Source organism: Dendrobates tinctorius, unplaced genomic scaffold, assembly GCF_039654945.1.
Source record: "Dendrobates tinctorius isolate UK_male_01 unplaced genomic scaffold, ASM3965494v1 ptg000045l, whole genome shotgun sequence".
NCBI classification, from domain to species: Eukaryota; Metazoa; Chordata; class Amphibia; order Anura; family Dendrobatidae; genus Dendrobates; species Dendrobates tinctorius.
Genome location: NW_027361713.1, coordinates 453744 through 469295, shown reverse-complemented (window position 1 = coordinate 469295; position 15552 = coordinate 453744). Strand labels below are relative to the sequence as shown.

The 15552-nt window shown below is 41.4% G+C and overlaps 1 protein-coding gene across 1 annotated transcript in view; it reads left to right on the top strand.

Annotated features, from left to right (window-relative positions):
* The window catches only part of DCAF6 (DDB1 and CUL4 associated factor 6), a 569725-nt gene extending 557607 nt beyond the window's left edge, over positions 1-12118 (top strand). Inside the window, exon 22 of the mRNA XM_073575570.1 lies at positions 11187-12118. The gene's annotated coding sequence lies outside the window, so the exon portion shown is untranslated. The remainder of the gene's footprint in view (positions 1-11186) is intronic.
* Positions 12119-15552: the final 3434 nt, after the last annotated feature.

Genomic DNA, 15552 nt, shown 5'->3' with positions numbered 1-15552 from the left:
AATGTGCCACCGCCACCTACTGACGGCGGCGATCGGCAGCCGCCATCATAATCTGCTCCCCCTCCGCTTCCCACTGCCTTCCGATCCCCCCTATAGCCCCCCCGGTACCTTCTGAGTCCTGCTACCTCCCGGTGTCCCACCGCCATGTTACAATATGGTGGGCGCATGCGCAGTGCGCCCGCGAATCTGCCAGCTGGCGGATTCATTCATTCATTTTACAGGTACATTTTGATCACTGTGATAAACTGTCACAGTAATCAAAATACAAAAAAAGTAAATAAAGCCCCCCTTTATCACCCCCATAGGTAGGGACACATAATAAAATAAAGAAAATATATTTTTATTTTTCCGTTAGGGTTAGAATTAGGGTTAGGGTTGCAATTAGGGTTAGGGTTGGAATTAGGGTTATGATTAGGGTTAGGGGTGTGTTATGGTTGGGATTTTAGGGTTAGGGGTGTGTTGGGTTAGGGTTGGGATTAGTGTTAGGGGTGTGTTGGGGTTAGCGTTGCGTTAGAATTAAGAGGGTTTCCACTATTTAGGCACACCAGGGGGTCTCCAAATGCAACATGGCGCCACCATTGATTCCAGCCAATTTTCCGTCCAAAAAGTCAAACAGTGCTCCCTCCCTCCCGAGCCCCGACAAGTATCCAAACAGTGGTTGACTCCAACATATTGGGTATCAGCGTACTCAGGAAAAATTGCACAACAACTTTGGGGGTCTACTTTCTCCTGTTACCCTTGGGAAAATAAAAAATTGGGGGTTTAAAAAATGATATTTGTGGAAAAATAATTATTTTTTATTTTCACGGCTCTGCGTTATAAACTTCTGTGAAGCACTTTGGGGTTCAAAGAGCTCGCCACATATCTAGATAAGTTCCTTTGGGGGTCTAGTTTTCAAAATGGTGTCACTTGTGGGGGGTTTCCACTGTTTAGGCACATCAGGGGTTCTGCAAACGTAACATGTTGTCCGATCACAATTACAGCCAATTCTGCGTTGAAAAAGTCAAACGGTGCTCTTCCGAGCTCTACCGTGCACCCAAACAGAGGTTTACCCCCACGTATGGGGTATCAGCATACTCAGGACAAATTGAACAACAACTTTTGGGGTCCAATTCCTCTTGTTACCCTTGGTAAAATAAAAAAAGGGGCAAAAAGATCATTATTGTGAAAAAAAATGAGGGGCTAAAAAAATATTTGTGGAAAAAAAATGATTTTTTATTTTCACGGCTCTGCGTTATAAACTTCTGTGAAGCACTTGGGGGTTCAAAGTGCTCACCACACATCTAGATAAGTTCCTTGGGGGGGTCTAGTTTCCAAAATGGGGTCACTTATGGGGGGTTTCCACTGTTTAGCCACATCAGGGGCTCTGCAAGCATAACATGATGCCGGCAGACCATTCCATCAAGTCGACATAATAATTATAATAATAATTTTTATTTATATAGCGCCAACATATTTCCGCAGCACTTTACAATTAAGCGGGGACATGTACAGACAATAAATTCAATACAAGTTAAGACAATTCAAACAGTGACATTAGGAGTGAGGTCCCTGCTCGCAAGCTTACAATCTACAAGGAAATGGGGGGGGACACTGTAGGTGAAAAGTGCTTGTTATTTCTGGTCAGGCAATTATAATAGGGATTTTCATATAAAGCTGCATGATCCGGTCATCAGCCCGTGTGCTTAAGTGCAATAGTCAAGTATCAAGTGCAGTTATAGTGTGCATGGAGGGTGTGGAGACAGATGAGTAGTAGGGTGCAGATTCAGAATAATATTTGGAAGGTGGGAACAAGGCAAAGTTAGTTTACTGAATCGTTGATGTGGTAGGCTTGTTTGAAGAGATGGGTTTTCAAAGCGCGCTTGAATAGGTCGGGGGTAGGTATCAGTCTGATCGTCTGGGGAAGTGCATTCCAGAGAGCTGGTGCAGCACGAGAGAAGTCTTGGAGACGGAGGTGAGAGGTTCGGATTACGGGGGATGTTAGTCTTAGGTCATTTGTAGAACGGAGGGCACATGTAGGGTGATAGACAGAGATGAGAGAGGAGATATAAGGCGGTGCAGGACTGTGGAGAGCTTTGTGGGTGAGAGAGTTGAGTTTATACTGGACCCTGTAGCGAATAGGTAGCCAGTGTAATGACTGGCATAAGATGGAGGCATCGGTGAAGCGGCTGGACAGAAATATGACCCTGGCTGCCGCATTCAAGATGGATCGGAGAGGAGAAAGTTTTGTAAGAGGGAGACTGATCAGAAGAGAGTTGCAGTAATCCAGATGAGAATGAATAAGAGCGACAGTAAGAGTCTTAGCAGTTTCAAAGGTGAGAAAAGGTTGGATTCTGGAGATGTTTTTAAGATGCAGGTGACAAGAGCGAGTGAGTGTTCGGATATAGGGAGTAAAGGAAAGTTCGGTGTCAAATATGACCCCAAGACAGCGGGCATGCTGCTTGGGAGTTATGGCTGAACCTTCCAGGGTTATTTCGATGTTGGGTAGAGTGAGGTTAATAGAGGGGAGAAACACAAGAAGTTCAGTTTTGGAGAGATTTAGTTTCAGATAGAGGGAGGACATGATGTTAGAGACAGCAAACACAATCCTTGGTATTTTGAATTATGGTAGGGGTGATATCAGGGGAAGAAGTGTATAATTGGGTTTCATCAGCATAGAGATGATACTGGAACCCAAATCTGCTGATTGTCCAATAGGGGAAGTGTATAGAGAGAAGAGGCGGGAGCCTAGGACTGAGCCCTGCGGGACCCCGATAGTAAGGGGACGAGGAGGGGAAGAGGAGCTGGCAAAAGATACAATGAAGGAGCCGTCGGAGAGGTAGGAGGAGAACCAGAAGAGGGCTGTGTCCTTGAGGCCTATAGAGCGGAGCATAGTGAGGAGCTGGTGATCCACAGTATCAAATGCGGCAGAGAGATCCAGGAGAATCAGCAGGGAGCAATTACCTTTTGATTTAGCTGTTATTAGATCATTAGAGACTTTAGTGAGGGCAGTTTCAGTAGAGTGTAGAGAAGCGGAAACCAGATTGTAAGGGGTCGAGAAGAGAGTTATCCGAGAGATAGTGGATTAGTTGGGAGTGGACCAAGCTTTCCAGGAGTTTAGAGATGAAGGAAAGGTTAGAGACAGGTCTGTAGTTAGCAGTGCAGTTCTGGTCCAGGGATGGCTTTTTAAGTAAAGGGGTTATGATGGCATGTTTAAATGAGGAGGGAAATATACCTGAAGAAAGAGACATTTCAAAACGTCACTACTTCCCTTCCAAGCCCTGACGTGTGCCCAAACAGTGATTCTCCTCACATATGGGGTACCAGCGTACTCAGGACAAACTGGACAACAATTTTTAGGGTCCAATTTTTCCTGTTACCCTTGTGAAAATAAAAAATTGCAGGCTAAAAAATCATTTTTTGAGGAAAAAAAAATGATTTTTTATTTTCACGGCTCTGTGTTACAAACTTATGTGAAGCTCTTGGGGGTTCAAAATGCTAACCACACATCTAAAAAAGTTCCTTGGGGGGTCTAGTTTCCAAAATGGGGTCACTTGTGGGGGTTCTCCAATGTTTAGGCACACAGGGGCTCTCCAAACACGACATTGTGTCCGCTAACAATTGGAGCTAATTTTTCATTCAAAAGTCAACTGGCGCTCCTTCCCTTCTGGGCCCGGCCGTGCGCCCAAACAGTGGTTTATGACCACATTTGAGGTATCGGTGTACTCAGGAGAAATTAACCAACAAATTTTAAGATCCATTTTATCCTGTTACCAATGTAAAAATGAAAAAATTGAGGCTAAAAGAAAATTTTTGTGGAAAAAAAGTACTTTTTTTACGGATCAATTTGTGAAGCACCTGAGGGTTCAAAGTGCTCACTATGCATCTAGATAAGTTCCTTGGGGGGGGGGGGGTCTAGATTCCAAAATGTGGTCACTTGTGGTGGTGCTCCAATGTTTAGTCTTACAGGGGCTCTCCAAATGCGACATGGCAACCGATAACGATTGGAGCTAATTTTCCATTCAAAAAGTCAAATGGTGGTCCTTCGCTTCCACGCCCTGCCGTGCGCCCAAACAGTGGTTTATGACCACATATGAGGTATCGGTGTACTCAGGAGAAATTGCCCAACAAATATTAGGATCCATTTTATCCTGTTGCCTATGTGAAAATGAAAAAATTGATGCTAAGAAAAAATTTTGTTGGAAAAATTAAAATGTCCATTTTTTCCTTCCACGTTGCTTTAGTTACTGTGAAGCACCTGAAGGGTTAATATTAATAATCTTCTTGAATGTAGTTTTGAGTAGCTTGAGGGGTGCAGTTTTTAGAATGGTGTCACTTTTGGGTATTTTCTGCCATATATACCCCTCAAAGTGACTTCAAATGTGAGGTGGTCCCTAAAGAAAAAAATGGTTTTGGAAATTTTGTTGTAAAACTGAGAAATCTCTGGTCAACTTTTAACCCTTATAACTTCCTAACAAAAAAATGTTTCCAAAATTGTCCTGATGTAAAGTAGACATGTGGGAAATATTATTTATTTTGTGTCACATAACTCTCTGTTTTAACAGAATAAAAATTCAAAATTTGAAAATTGCTAAATTTTTGCCAAATTTACGATTTTTTTTTCACAAGTAAACACAAAAGTTATCGACCTAAATTTACCACTATCATGAAGCCCAATATGTCACGAAAAAACAGTCTCAGAATCGCTACAATCCGTTGAAGCGTTCGAGAGTTATTACCTCATAAAGGGACACTGGTCAGAATTGCAAAAAATGGCCTGGTCATTAAGGTCAAAATAGGCTTGGTCATGAAGGGGTTAATACTAATTGTATCACTTAATATTGAGCAGAATTGGGTATGCTGACATCCCCAGCAGACCCTTATATGCTGTAAGAGCCCCACACAGCCTATCCCATATGTGGCATGAGCTCTAAACAACCTCCCCCATATGCAGCATGAGCCCCAGAGCCTCCCCTTATACAGCATGACCCCTACACAGCCTCCCCCATATGCGGCATGAGCCCCAGAGCCTCCCCAAATGCAGCATGAGCCCCACACAGCCTCTCTATACACTGCATGAGGCATACACAGCCTCCCCATATATTGCAAGACCCTCCCCATGTGCAGCATGACCCCCTCCCCTATAGCCTCCCCATGTGCAGCACAAGCCTCAGAGCCTCTGTATTTATGGCATGAGCCCCACACAGCCTCCCTATATACATTGCATGAGCCCCCACATAGCCTTCCTATTTACACTGCATGATCCCCACACAACTTGCCTATAAACTTTGCATGAGCCACACACAGCCTCCCCATATACTGCATTAGGCCCCCATAGCCTCCCCATGTGCAGGATGACACCCCCATAGCCTCCCCATGTGCAGCATGTCACCCCCATAGCCTCCCCCTGGGCAGCATGTCACTCCCATAGCCTCCACATGTGCTGCATGTCACCCCCATAGCCTCCCTATGCCCACCCAAACATCCCATACACCTGAATAAAAGAACACCATATGCTCAAATTTGTCCCATTCCCCGACGCTCTGCTCCTGTCTTGCTGTCTCCGGTGTGCTAGCTCTCCGCAGTACACAGCTGATGTCATCACGTCAGCTGTTTCACACGTTGATGGTGGAGGAAGTGGCTGGAGACCCCTCCTTCACCAATGCAGTCAGTGCCTATGGAGATAGGCCCGTGGACACCAGCCCCACAGCTGTCTCGGTCCGTGGGCTGGACTGACATCCAGAGGTCCGGCTATGGCGCTCCACACTTTTCCCGGGTCTGCTCTAGACCATGATCGACGCTGTCTGCTGTGTTATAAAAATTGTTGTATTCATTTTTATCACTTAATATTGAGCAGAATTAAGTGTAAGAATTTAGTTGCTACTGCTAATACATGTTATGGTAGAACGTATTGTACCATGTATTCTTACCTGTAGCAGCTAATAAAATCCATCCACACAAGCAAAGAAATCAATCCATACATGTCCGTAAATCATGTGTAATAATGAGAAAAAAGTATTGAACATGCTTATCAAAATTTAATTAATATTTGGTGCAAAAGCCTTTATTGGTGATGACAGCTTCAAGACACCTCCTGTATGGAGAAACTAGTCGCATGCATTGCTCAGGTGTGATTTTAGTTCATTCTTTGATACGAACACTCTTCAAATCCTGAAGATTCCTTCTATTAACTCAGAGCTTTAGTTTTTTCCATTAATTTTCTGTTAGATTCAGGTCATGTGATTGGCTATGCCATTGTAGCAGCTATATTTTCTTTTTCTGAAACCAGTTTAGAGTTTCTTTAGCTGTGTGTTTAGGATCAGTGTCTTGCTGAAGTGTCCACCCTCCTTTCAGCTTCATCATTATCGTAGATGTCCCCATACCGCTGCCCTCATAGTGTGATGCCCCTGCAGTTTCCCACAAGTGCTAACCTGGCAATTGAAAAAAAAAACTTCACTTAATCCCATTCCCCTGATGTGCTGCTCTGATGTGCTGCTGTTGCGATATAGTGACGTCACCAGGCTGCTGTGCTCTGTCAGAAGTGATAAATGGCGCAAGCAAGACCTGATAGCTTCCTCCTCCATCACTGTCTTCACCAGTATCATCATCCTGAGGCGATGGAAGGCGGCCACATAGTGCAGAACGCTGTATCTAGCCTTTTAGCAGTCCCAGTATGAGGTTCAAACAGTAAGGCTTCTTTCACACTTCAGTTTTTTGCATCAGTTCAAATCCGCCAAAAAGTCATACAAGCGGATCCGTTGTTAACTGATGTGAACGGATGGCACAGGATCGCACAGGATCCGTTTTTAGACGGATCCTGAAAATGCGGAAATTTAAAGGAAATGCTGGAGAGAGAGAGAATTTTTTTTTGTCCGGCACCCAGAAAGAATTTCGGGTTAAATGAGTGTCTGGAGGATCCGCCAGAGAAAAAAACGTTACAAGCTCCGTTTTGAAATCTTTGAGGATGGTGACGGACAGCAATTTTTGGCGGATCCTCAAAAAAAACGGATGCAACGGACAGCAATCCGTCACAATCCGCCATTAATGCAAGTCAATGGGGAAAAAAAACGGATCCTCAAAAAAAAATTTGAGGATCCGTTTTTTTTCAAAACCTGGCGGATTGTGACTGATTGTAAAAAACGGAAGTGTGAAAGAGGCCTAATGGCTAAAAGGCCACATGTGTTCCTGGGGCTCTATTTTGAACAGGTCTGTTCTACGTGAATCACCACCTTTGCACTCAAGTATTTCCAGTCCCCAGTCAGAGTGTACATGTCTAATATGAAATATTTGGTTCCTGGTGCAGCCCAAGAAATGTGTTGTGCACCCTGTAAAATGGTGATTGCCAAAAACAGTAGTTTAAAGGGCTGGATTTATAGTACTGGGATTTTATACCACTTTAGCCTTGATCAACTTGTTTGGCTCTCTTCAGAGAGCCAAGTGTATGGTGTAATAACACTTTTTATAAGGCCTCCTTCAGATGTGTGTGTTGGTTCATATACACAAAAAATGATTAAAGTATCGCAAGAACTTTGAATCCAAGTTTCATCAGTGTTTGGTCAATGTTTTAGTTTTTACCATCAGGGACTTTCATGTATCAATGACTAATTGAATTCTAAAGCTTCTCCTATCCATTGTAATAATAATTCCAGACAGGACATGGAATGCACACTGATGCCATCCATAAGCTGTCCGTCTCAGACCCATAGACTGGTTTTTGCCATTTTCATCCATGATACAGGTAAAAAACAGTCATGTCTTCATTATCTTTTCACGTTTACTCGATCCACGATAATACACGGAAATGTGTACGTGTTATATCATGAAATCAGATGGGACACGTATGTGAAAAATGAATGTCTGAATTAGGTCTTATTCTGCATACATCTGACTGGTTTAGCCCTTTCATTTTAGCCTTTGGTGGGGGTGTCAAGAACAAAATTCTCTCTGATCAAACTTTGCTATTGTCATTTTGACCTGCATAGGATTAGGTAAGTTGAAATTTGATATTGACCACTATATTGATACAAAACTTTTACTGGGAGGTTGGGGAGAGGGTTGTGTTGAACATCTTAGGGGGATGTTATGCAGAATTATGACTGTAGATAATTCTAAAAATTGAAAAATAAATATTCTACAATAAGAACTGGACCTCTCATGGAAAATATCCAATGTTGCGTGAAACAAGAACTTTATCTTCCGAACTTTAAAGAGGCCCTGTCACCAGGTCAAAAGTGACCAATTTCCACTCTTTATCTCTTCTGTTCAGAGTACTCAATTTTTTTTTTTTAAATACGCCATATAATTCGAGAGCTATCTGCCTTTATATTTAGTGCTAGTTTTAATGGTCTTTTTTTTCCAAGGGGTGGTGCTCCCAGTGTAACAATACAGGGCAGCCTAGAGACTGAATCTTTGGAGTTATGTTCCTCTGATAAAGACCATCAAAATTGGCACTAAATTAAAAGACTCATATCTCTGAAACCATTTTTAAGTAAAAAACAAGAACAACAGATGTACTATTATATACAGTGCCTTGCGAAAGTATTCGGCCCCCTGGAACTTTTCAACCTTTTCCCACATATCATGCTTCAAACATAAAGATACCAAATGTAAATTTTTGGTGAAGAATCAACAACAAGTGGAACACAATTGTGAAGTTGAACGAAATTTATTGGTTATTTTAAATTTTTGTGGAAAGTCAAAAACTGAAAAGTGGGGTGTGCAATATTATTCGTCCCCTTTACTTTCAGTGTAGCAAACTCACTCCAGAAGTTCACTGTGGATCTCTGAATGATCCAATGTTGTTCTAAATGACTAATGATGATAAATATAATCCACCTGTGTGTAATCAAGTCTCCATATAAATGCACCTGCTCTGTGATAGTCTCAGGGTTCTGTTTGAAGCACAGACAGCTTCATGAAGATCAAGGAACACAACAGGCAGGTCCGTGATACTGATGTGGAGAAGTTTAAAGCTGGATTTGGATAGAAAATGATTTTCAAATCTTTAACCATCCCAAGGAGCACTGTGCAAACGATTATATTGAAATGGAAGGAGTGTCATAGCACTGCAAATCTATCAAGACCCGGCCATCCCTCTAAACTTCCATCTCAAACAAGGAGAAGACTGATCAGAGATGCAGCCAAGAGGCCCATGATCACTCTGGATGAACTGCAGAGATCTACAGCTGAGGTGCGACAATCTGTCCATAGGACAACAATCAGTCATACACTGCACAAATCTGGCCTTTATGGAAGAGTGGCAAGAAGAAAGCCATTTCTCAAAGATATCCATAAAAAGTGTCATTTAAAGTTTGCAGCAAGCCACCAGGGAGACACACCAAACATGTGGAATAAGGTGCTCTGATCAGATGAAACCAAAATTGAACTTTTTGGCAACAATGTCAAACGATATGTTTGGCGTAAAGGCAACACAGCTCATCACCCAGAACACACCATCCCCACTGTCAAACGTGGTGGCAGCATCATGGTTTGGGCCTGCTTTTCTTCAGCAGGGACAAGGGAGATGGTTAAAATTGATGGTAAAATGGATGGAGCCAAATACAGGACCATTTTTGAAGATAACCTGTTGGAGTCTGCAAAAGACCTGAGACTGGGATGGAGATTTGTCTTCCAACAAGACAATGATCCCAAACATAAAGCCAAATCTACAATTGAGTGGTTCACAAATAAACGTATCCAGGTGATAGAATGGCAAAGTCAAAGTCCAGACCTGAATCCAATCGAGAATCTGTGGAAAGAGCTGAAAACTGCTATTCACAAACGATCTCCATCAAACCTCACTGATCTCAAGCTGTTTGCCAAGGAAGAATGGGCAAGAATTTCAGTCTCTCGATGTACAAAACTGATAGAGACATACCCCAAGCGACTTGCAGCTGTAATCGCAGCAAAAGGTGGCGCAACAAAGTATTAAGTTAAAGGGGCCAAATAATATTGTACGCCCCACTTTTCAGTTTTTGACTTTCCACAAAAATTTTAAATAACTAATAAATTTCGTTCAGCTTCACAATTGTGTTCCACTTGTTGATTCTTCACCAAAAATTTACATTTGGTATCTTTGTTTGAAGCATGATGTGTGGGAAAAGGTTGAAAAGTTCCAGGGGGCGAATACTTTTTCAAGGCACTGTATGTATAATATATGTAAATATATATATATATATATATATATATATATATATATATATATATATATAATAAATTAAAATTGCGTCAAATGACCATAAAAGATATAATATTAATTATAAAAACTACCACCAGTGTTCAGTGAGGGTAGTGAAACCACTAAAATTGAGCAGCAACAACCAAACAACCGAGGGACCAATTGACCAGGAAAAGCCAAACAAGCTATAATTGATAAATTATCTTATTATTCAGGTGGCAATATACTGTGTATATATATATTTATATATATATATATATATATATATATAAAAACAAAAACAAATTAAGAGCAATGTGCACGTTTGGGGACAACTTACAAAATTCAATAAAAAAAGAAAAAATCCAGCATGGCAAAAAATGTACTTTTTTACTAGTTACTAAAAGTGAAAAATATTTTCCAAACAAGCATGCAGGCAGTTACAGCTCCATGTAGGACAAGTGAGACAGATCTACGCTTTTCGACGCTAGTCTTTTTCAAGTTGCTCTGCCTGGTCCGTGCGAGGAATTGGATTGGAACTTTTTTTGCCATATTAACTTACAAAATTGTAAGACAATACAAAGTAGACCCAATTATATATAATATCTTTGTATATTCCTCAAAGTGTAAAATTGAAAACCGTAAAAAATTAATTATATAAAAAATATAGTGCAAGGAAAATTCACAATATATGGTGATCAAAAGTGCATCTGAAAAAGCAACAGGAGAACCACAATATAGTGCCTCAACCAATGAGATAAACCAGTAATGAATTACACAGGTACTGCAATAAAGTGCAGAGTGCATGTGCTAAAACAACCATAGGATATCACAGTATTATCCCATACAATGAATATCCAGATAAAAAATAGGTTCACAAATGCTGCCAATATAAAGTGTGGTGCAATGAGAGAGGAATAGAATTATATGGGTCATATACCTTTAAGGGTCACCACAAATTATTGTTATGCCATGTACTAATATTTTTTCATTTCAGTGTTTTACAAAACCCTACACATAAATATTAATTTTTGTTCTCTCTGTTTTGCAGATTCCTGGCTACTGGAAAGACCCTCTCTTCGCTCCACTTCCGGCTTGAAATCTCCACCTTGTCGGGAATAGTTGCGGACACCTGCCGGGCTTTGTGGGACGTTCTCTGTCCAGAATTTATGCCCCTGCCCACCGTGGAACAGTGGATGGAAATCGCAGAAAAATTCTGGTCAGTCTGCAATTTCCCCAACTGTTTGGGAGCGGTGGATTGGAAACACATCCGGATAATAAAACCCGCAAGAAGTGGATCGGCGTACTATAACTACAAAAAGTACTTTTCTACAGTATTCATAGCCATTGCAGATGCAGACTATCTGTTTTTTTGCAGTGGACATTGGGGCATTTGGCCGTGGCAATGACTCCCAAGCTTTTAAGAACTCTGACATGGGCCGGAGGTTGTATGGCAGCCATTTAAATTTTCCCATGCCACGGCCTCTTCACCACACCGAAGGTCCGCCACAGCCATTTGTAATGGTTTGGGGATGAGGCATTTTAAATGTGCCAAAATCTGATGAAACTATACTCCAGCCGGGACATGGAGCATACCAAAAAATATTTAATTACAGACTGACCAGGGCCAGAAGAACTGTAGAGTGTGCTTTTGGTATTCTTGTCTCCAGATGGCGCATTCTCGGAACAGCCAGTAATCTTAAAATGGAAACAGTGGATGAGGTGGTGAAGGCCTGTGTGGTTCTTCATAATTTTGTTATGGCTAAAGAGCACCCTATCTTTGAACTCGATGAGCCAAGCTGCAAACCCATTGCCTGAATTCTCTCAGCACCCTCTCAGGTCATCAGTTGAAGTTGGCCAAATGAGGGTCCAATTTGCGGCCTACTTTATCTCTGATGTAGGATGTGTGGAAAGGCAAGATCAAATAGTGTAAAACTGTTTTCTTGTGTGTATGTTAATAAAAAACCTGCTTTGATACCTGTACCGAGTGCACTCTGTTTTTATACACTCCAATACAATAATCACCTGCCCAGGTGTCCCAGTGAATTCATGATGCTGTGTTTTGTGCATCTGTAGGGAAGTTGGACTGATGGACAGATCTGCCTGTAGTGAGAGGCAGAGGGGTAGCGCAGTGTAGGTGTGAAAGCGCTGAGATAAAGAGAAACGGTGCCGTATTATAGTTTGACCATTAGAGGGCAGTGGAGAGTGTAAGAGTGGGACTGAATAACTGCCATTGGTCAGAGAAACTGTCAGGTGATAGTGGGCGGAGCTACCAGGACAGGGGGTATGAAAGGCTGAGGGAAGGTTCTGGAAAGTCCAGTCAGTGAGGAGAATACACTTGAGAGGAGGTTCTGCTGCGAATATAGAGACATTAGAAAGGCTCCAGAGAGGACTGACCGTTGAGGCGGTCACAGGGGAGACCCAGAGGACGGTAGCCGCAGACAAAGACGGTCTGTGGGTATTAGACGGACGGTGTACTCAGATTGGTGAAGCACTGTGGTGGATGGGCCTAGGGCAGCCACAGTGAAAAGAGCCACAGAGGACGCTACGATTATAACAAAGGAAGTGAAGGTACCCGGGCCTGTACACAGAGAAGTGTAAACTGCTGTGATGAACTGCGGTGGTCGTCAGAAGGACGGCCAATAAAATGGACCTGTTGAATACAAACTCTGTCTCGTGTCTTTCTGTGGCAAGAAGTGGGTCACCCCCCATTTGGCGTAGTCGGCAGGATTATTTTCCCTGTGGATTACAAATTGGGACTGTGCCTAGGAATTGCTGGCTATGTGAAGCAACAAAAAGAGCGGTCTATAGGAGCGCTAAAGGAGAGGCAGAAACCAGAAAAAGGGTAAAAAAAACTCAGCTTTTATTTTTCCTCCAATACTCACAACGCGTTTCTACGGTCACAGCCGTCTTCCTCAGGTGGAATGAAGGAAGCATCAATTATTACAGCCTTTATAGGTAGCCCTAGTTGGAACAACCCACAATCCTATGCGACCTCCCCTTGATGTTGCGCATTAACCCTTACATCCCCAATAAAAACATTGTGAAAAAACATTTGTTAAACAATCATTATACAATTTGCAGTTTACGACATTCAACCTCATCAACATTCCATAAAAAACTGATAATAAACCCTGTCCAAGTAATAAAAAAAAACTAACAAAAGGGAAATACGTTTCCAAAAAATTTTAAAAATTTAAAAAAAAAATAAAAATTGAAAAATTGAAGAAAAAAAATTATATTAAAAAAACAAAAAAAAAAACTACATGATGCACATAAAAAAAATCAATCATAATCACTTAAACTATTAACCCCACCTGGAAACTTTCTCTATAGTGAGATTCAGTCCCTCTGGATATAACGTACCCAACTTAAACATTCAGGAGCTTTCTCTTCTAATAAGGTTACTCGGCCTCCCTTCACCAAGCTCCTCAATAATGGTCAATCTTATCTTTCCTGGATCCTTATTGTGACTCCCTGCAAAATGTCGGGACACACTGTGTAATTGGTAACCCGAGCGGATGTTCTGTCTATGCTTATTCAATCTTGCATGCTCTGTTTGAATAGTCCTTCCCACATATTGAAGCCCACAAGGGCATTCCAATAAATAGATTATATAGGTGAACTGACAAGTAACCTTGTGCTTGATCTGGAATGTCTCATTGGTAGTATTAGAATGAAAATCCCTCACATTATCCTGAATCACTCCACAACTCAAGCATTTGGGTACTTTACATGCAAAACAGCCCCAGCTGCTATTATCATTTTCATATGACGTTTTATATTTCCGCGTTATGTTGCTTGGTGCTACCAAATTCTTTAAACTCCTATTTTTTTCTATAAATAATATTTGGTTTATCGGGAATCATTGGGGCCAAAAGAGGATATCCTTGTAGGATGAACCAATGTTTCTCCAGCAATTTACGTACAATTGATCTCAAATGACAATACGTAGTTATCAAACTCCATTTATTCCTCTCCAAATTCACCCCAGGTGTCCTATTTTTATCCTCCATTTTTTTTTAAACCCAAATCTTGTGTGAAATTGCATGTCCTCTTATAAGCATCTTTTAAAAGATTTTTTGGGTATCCTTTCTCTACAAACCTCTTCCTAAGTATTCTAGATTCAGTTTGGAAGTCTTGGTCAGAAGTACAATTTTTCCTTATTCTCCAGTATTGGCCATAGGGTACATTCTTCACCCACCCGGGGAGGTGCCTACTGTCAAACCTAAGGTAGCTGTTGACATCAACCTTTTTGAAATGTGTTGCAGTGGACACCATCCCCAGGCCGTCAAACCGCACCCATAAGTCCAAATACTGGATGGAATCTGTGGAAATGGTAGCCGTAAAAGTTAGTTCCCAATCATTCATATTTAGATTGCTAGTAAATGTTTCTGCCTCTTCAACCGACCCCCTCCATAGGATAAACAAATCATCAATAAACCTTCGGTAAAAGGCCACCCCTTCTTTTTCAAGACTGGGCTGCGCAATGAGGATGGACTCCACCGCACCCATGAATAAATTGGCATAACTGGGTGTGAATCTCGTTCCCATTGCGCAGCCCTTTAACTGGCGGTAGAGTTCCACCTCAAAGAAAACACATTATTACTCAGGATGAACGAGATGGCTTTCAGTATAAATTCCCTTTGTTCAACTGGCATAGTAGTATCATTCATTAAGCAGTCATTAACCACTTTAAGGCCTAGTTTATGCGATATATTTTTATATAGGGCTGTAACATCCAATGTTATCAGGATGCATCCCTTCATTGGGGGTAAATTCTTCAGCTCACTGATAAGTTGCAATGAGTCCCGCAAGAAAGATTTTAACTGTTTTACATATTTCTGTAAGAATAAATCTACGTAGTGAGATAACTTACATGTTATGGACCCGATGCCCGATATAATGGGCCTACCTGGGGGGTTACTCGGGTCCTTGTGCAATTTGAGTAGAAAATATAAAAAAGGTACTTTATATTGTGCAATATCAAGAAATTTGCGTTCTTTTTTGTTAATAATTTCCCTCTCATAGGCTCCCTTAATCAAAGAATTATAATTCAAAAAAATTTCGATATTTGGATCATCATATAATTTCTCATAAAAATCCATCTTCCAAAATCCTTCTCCCTTCTTCTATATACCATGCCCTGTCCATTATAACTATCCCCCCACCTTAGCGGAACCACGTATGAAGATATTTTCATTATCCCTAATGGAGGTAATAGCTTCTCTCTCACCCTTACTTAAGTTGCACCTCCTTTTTGGTTGTGAAATTGCCCTAACTTCTTCCAAAACCAGTTGCTGGAATGTCTCAATATGGGACCCCTTATGATGAAGAGGATAAAATTTATCATTGGGATTCCTAACATCAACATGTACTATGTTCTTAGTGGGCTCTGATTCTTCTTGAACACTAGG